The sequence below is a fragment of the Nymphaea colorata genome, chromosome 14 (assembly GCF_008831285.2).
Source record: "Nymphaea colorata isolate Beijing-Zhang1983 chromosome 14, ASM883128v2, whole genome shotgun sequence".
In the NCBI taxonomy this organism is placed as follows: Eukaryota; Viridiplantae; Streptophyta; class Magnoliopsida; order Nymphaeales; family Nymphaeaceae; genus Nymphaea; species Nymphaea colorata.
In genome coordinates, this window is record NC_045151.1 from 2975426 (window position 1) to 2981425 (window position 6000).

At 40.1% G+C, this 6000-nt stretch overlaps 1 long non-coding RNA gene across 1 annotated transcript; it reads right to left on the bottom strand.

The window, feature by feature from the left end:
- Positions 1 to 795: 795 nt before the first annotated feature.
- Positions 796 to 3953, bottom strand: LOC116267723 (uncharacterized). The gene is made up of 4 exons (XR_004175659.2): positions 3680 to 3953; positions 1541 to 3454; positions 1383 to 1441; positions 796 to 1227 (listed from the first exon to the last, which is right to left on the bottom strand). It is a non-coding gene; the product is annotated as an uncharacterized LOC116267723 (long non-coding RNA).
- Positions 3954 to 6000: the final 2047 nt, after the last annotated feature.

Genomic DNA, 6000 nt, shown 5'->3' on the forward strand with positions numbered 1-6000 from the left:
ACATCTTTTATGATGGTTAATTACTTTGCCTGATACGTACTGAAAAGTCTTGAGTTCCTTACCACTGATCAGCACGCATTTAAGAAAAATAGATGGAGAAGGTGGGAAAAGTTATTATCTTTTATGGCAGCTCGAGACAGACAATCCAAAAACAATTGTTATCACGGGACCCTGTTTGTTTTCCCTTTCCTTTAGCAGGAGTGACTAGGGCTGGGGATCGGGCCGGGAGTGACTAGGGCTGGGCATCGAGCCGGGCCGGGCCGGCCCAATAAAAATGTCAAAATGAAGCCCAAAAACCGAAACGGGTCGGCCAGAGAAACGGGCCGGGCCAGGCCCATGTAATAGCAGGCCTCGGGCTTAGGTCAATGCCCGAGGCCCGGCCCGGCCCGATTAATAACGGGCCGCGCCGGGATTTTTTGGGGCCGGGTCTATTTCTCACACCTCGGGCTTAGGTCAATGCCCGAGGCCCGGCCCCGCCCGATTAATAACGGGCCGGGCTGGGCCGGGATTTTTTGGAGCCGGGTCTGTTTCTGACACTTGTTTCTCGGCTCAGTTTGCTTCTATAATCACCATGTAACCAATAATTTTTTATAAGGTAGTTTATATGATATTTGAAGCAAATAACAGCCATTTATCCTAAACATAGATACACCCTACAGGGCACCACATTACATAAACTCTCATGTAAAAACAACAGTCCTTCATTGTAAGAAACCTTACATAGTTACATGGGCATGGAGGGCACCACATTACATAAACTCTCATGTAAAAACAACAGTCCTTCGTTGTAAGAAACCTTACATAGTTACATGGGCGTAGAGTACGGACTCATGAAGTATTTTAAAGCTCCACAAAATCAAGAACATAATAGCATCTACGTTTAGAACCCAAGTACAAAGCAAAGCAGTCTTAGTATAAAAGAAATCCATAAGCATGTGCAATTGTTTTCCAATAGTGTTAAAGTACATGATTGAACACTGTATCTCCATATTAGTGATAATACCAGCTATCCAGACAGCACATGATATCTTCCTTTCCAAACTTACAAGATCTCAAACCACCTTAACAACCAAGGCAGGAAAAGAGTACAAATCCCACCCACATAGCATGCTACATATATATTATGAGGGCTGAGCAAACAAAAGCAACATATGCGTTGTCTTTCCATTGAGCAAAATCTGATCAAGCTTTGTTATGTGACATCCTTCTCCTTCATATGTGTTTTCACTGTAACAACCACACCCATTGCATTTGCATGATAAAGCAAAGAGAGACAATAAGATTGATTTGATAGGGTGCAACACTGCTTATAGCATAAGAAACCAGCCTATGTGTGCATGTGTGTCAAAGAGATTTTATAAAATGTCAAGAAAATGTTTTACCACAATGAAATATAATTCATGCTAATTTGTCACCAGAAGATTCTTCCTTATCTTCAAAACTACAAAAAACACATCACCACAAGCAAACTACAATGTTAGTATATCATGAAAAACAAAAAGAATGATTAAAATTTAACATTAAACAATTAACATCTTACGTTTCACATGGGATATCTTCATCACGAATCCAACTCTGTGTGCAAACTAGTACTTCAACAGTTTCAGGAGTTGTTGAACATCGATAATCATTAATGATTCTTCTAGCTGTACTGAATGCATACTCAGATGCAACTATGGATATAAGGACTACCAAGATATCTCAAGCCATTTTGGATAAAACTCTATATTTACTTTCATTTGCCTTTCATCAAGATAATATATTTTGGAATAAGATTTCTTCTTCCTAAGTTCCTTTTCAGTGTAGTTATTGTACTATCATTCGTCGAACAATTGTCAGCAGTAATAGAAAATAACTTTGATTGAATGTTCCATTTAGAGATGCATTCTAATAAAGCCTCACACAAACTATTTGCATTATGTGGTGGAGGTACATGTACAAAACTGAACATGTGAGCATGCAACTTTCAATATCTATCAACATATTGTCCTGTCACGCATAGATAACCCAATGTCTGCTGTGAAGTCCACATATCAAATGTCAATGAAACTCGCTGCGTAGAATCATTTATAAATTCTTCAAGTCGGGCTTTCTCAGTCTTGTACTGACATAATTTCTCTTTTCAAAATTCTTCTAGAAAATGGAACGAACTTATGGTTGCAAGCTTGTAGAAGTTTGTTATGATATTTATATTCTGCCAAATTGAACGAAAGCTCATGTGTTATTACACACTTTGACATCAACTTTCTTATAGACTCCATGTCAAATTTTTGTATACCTATAGAAGTTGCACTAGAGTCATTAACTGCAAGTGATAAAGTTCTTTGCTTTCCTTCATTTATTTGCCTATTTAAACAAGATTTATTATGTCGACTTAAATGGCTAGTTCCATGAGCACTGCTTGCTTTCAGTCGTTCTCCACAATGTTTACATTTGGCAAACTCTTCTCCTTTATATGTAACCAATATAAAATCAATCTATACTTTTGAAGTCATTTTTCTCTTGGAGACAACTTCTCTCTCGGTAGATGATTCGACTGATTCCATATTAGAAGTTGGACAATATTTTTTATCAAAAGAACCAGGACATAAGTTGAAATGACACATGTAAATAACCAAAACAATAAAAATGACCATTAAGATGCACAATATCATAGGAACGGACTTATTGAAACTTTTGATAAATAATAGCTAAGATAAAATAAGTTGCAACTTGTTGAAAGAAACAAACATATGAAAACAAGAGAAGATTAACTAACCTCCACTTCAACAGGACAGGATGCAAGAAGCTGAAGCACTTTCTCCAAAAACACTTTCTCCAAAAATTCACTAGTAATTTCAGAGACTAGAACACCAATGTCATTCAACACTTGGAAGTTCAAAACAGAAAAATTCCACTTATTAAAATTCATCCTATCTTCAGCTAAAGGAACTTCCTGCGTAAAATTTGATAACACAACACTTATAAAGCAGACACCCCTCTCTTTCTCTCTCTCCCGCTTATCCCCCAAAATCCAAATGCACATAGACAAACACACACACAAACAAATAATGCAAGATTATTATAACTATTGTCTCTACAGTATGGCATGCCTTCAACACTGAACTGGCCAAAATCTAGATCCGTTTAGTCAAATAAGTAAGCCAGACTGTTAAATGCAAACCCAAGCAATCGATCCTATGTAGCGGCTATTGTACATCTAGATTAACCAAAAACAAAAGCCTGACAGCAGGTATTTCGTGGAGATAGTAACAGCAATTTGCCTAAAACTCAGTAAGTGAACATCTCACTAGAACAAACTTAGCAAGCAATACTCAAAGAAAAGTTATTTGAGAACCTGACTTACATAAATAAAATCATCTAGGCTGGAACAAGACCCCATTCAGAACCAGCACCTGAGCTCGAAGTACCCTTCTGACGTACAGCAAGTCCAGATGACAGCCAAGTGGTATATCTATGAAAAAACATTTGTATGTCATGAACCTCAGACCACTTTAAAACAGCAGCATCATTATAAAAATTGATATAAGAAGAAACCTTGATACAAGCTGCAGTAAAAAAAATTCAGCATCATTCTCCAACAATCACAGTATGCTCAAATAGTTTTGATAGGGAAGAAAAAAAAGGATGTGAAATAGGGGAATGAGACGGACAGGGAGAAATGGGAGAAGTGGCCCACCTGATGGGTGGGGACTGGGAGACAGCTGATGGGCGACGATGACGGTCGACTGGGATGACCGGAGGAGGCAGCCGATGGGCGACGGCGACTGGGAGGACTGGTCAATGGAGGAGGCAGCCAATGGGCGACGGCGACTGGGAGGACTGGTCAATGGAGGAGGCAGCCGATGGGCGACGGCGACTGGGAGGACAGGAGGCAGCCGATGGGCGACGAGGAGGCACCGAGGCAGTCTTCACTCTTCAGTGTTGAGTCTCGACGACAGCGTGGAGGAACAGCCGAACAGGGAAGGAAAGTATGAAGAAAGTGAAAACTGAAACCCTAGGTTAATGACCCTAATAATATCGGGCTCACGGGCCGCCGACGTGCACAACGGCGGGCCCGAGCCCGACCTGTTAACTATCGGGCCGGGCCGAGCCCCGTAGTTAAATGCCCGAAAATCATTTTTTCAAGGCCCGGGCCCGAGTCGGGCCGGGTACCGGGTACCCGGCGGCGGCTCGGCGCGGTGCCAAGGCTTAAGAGTGACCCAAAAACATAAGGATGGGCATTAGGCCGAGCCGGCATGGGACCCATTTTGGTGGCTCGGCTGGGTTTATTTTTTAAAAAAAAATTATATATATATATACCGATATTGGCAACATGTATGTGACCTTTGGGGATGAGCAAGGTCGCTCGAGTGATCACAGCTTTGAAAACGTCCCTTATCTAATTCGTCTTCTTCTTTACCAGAATCTTGCAGGAGAAGGGAAGAGGAATTTGGTGGCAAAATGTAGTTATAATTAGTTCCTGCCAATATGTTGCTCTCACAAAGCTACTGGTGGCAGAAAAGGGCGGAGTCAAAAGGTTTTTTTTTTTTTTTTTTTTCCACAAGCCAAATTATAGTTTTAAAAATTTAATAGAAGTCAAAATAGAAATTTTCAAATGTTATATATATATTAACTAATTTTTTTAAATTTACATATAAGTGTAAAATCTGAGGTCGGGCCCTCCGCCCCTGGTGGCAGGCCACTTTCATCAGAACTGTCAAAGCATACGAGGCCACTGTAGCAGGGCCACTGTAGCAGTGGAATACAAATTCAAAATTTTATAAAATGTCATAACGAAAACAACATGAAAGTATAACGTTAGGTGTTTTCCAAAAGATGTAAACATTTTATTTCCGCATTAAAGTTCCATCGAACACCAGATATTTTTGACTGGCTGTTGCATTTTTTTCAAGCCACACTTTTTTTTTTTCAAGCCCACTCGTGGAACTTGAACAGCGGATAGAGCTTCAACGCCAGACATCTTTCTCTGCCCCTCGCACTTTTTTGTCTGCTAGCTAGGAAATCAACATAGCAGAGTTTCTTTCCTTATCTTACGTCATAAAAAGAGAAAACGGCGAACTTTGTTATTTATAATATTTTTAAATTGCATGGCATAAAGCAATATATTTTCTTCCCTTTCCAAGAATAAGTGCAACCTGAGTATTTATTTTTCCTTGCATCAATTTTGGTTCATTAAATTCCAACCAGTACTTAAACTTGGTTTATTCCTTTTGGTTTATTCCTTTCCTTCCCCCGTTGGAGTGATCGCTTTTAATTTAGATGACTCTCTCTCTTAAAAATGCAAAAAGTATATTGGTTTGTGCTTTCTACCACTTATCACGTGAAGTGAGATTTGATTTGTTTTTTTAGTAAGAACTAAAAGTATTTTAGTCATTAACCATACATGAGTAACATCATGACACATACAACCAAGTTCCGAGACGGGCTTCCCCCCTCAGTACCTAAGGTTGGTTCAAGTTTCTACTTCCTCCTTTAATAGATCGCATTTATTCAATGCATTGCCTCGAATGGGAGAATATCGAATATTATAGACCATTAAATCAGCAGATTTATTCAATGCATGGTCGCAGAGTTTATTTTACATCTACTGTTTACCACTCACCATTATACATCTTTTTTTTTTCTTTTTTTCTTTTTAAAGTGAGTGGTTCATTTCACTGTCCTAAGAGAGGCCACACGCCCCACCGGTGCCCTCCTCCCTGGGTTACGGAGCTTGCTTCGGGCCCTTTTACGGGTCAGGGACTGAGCACTTCTAGAACGAGCAGATGACGCCCAAGGACTCATCCCAAATTCTTAACGGACGGAGCACTTCCCCGTGCCACTGCGCTACAACCCCTTGGGGTCATTCTACATCACTTATCCTCCGCCCTTTGTGGAATTGAGACATGGTGAAGGCTGCCCGTGTTGAATGACCAATTAAATTTTTAAGTGAAAGTAGTCATATACGGCCAATCACGTTGCATTACCTTTCTGGATTCTCCATTATGAGGACCAGTA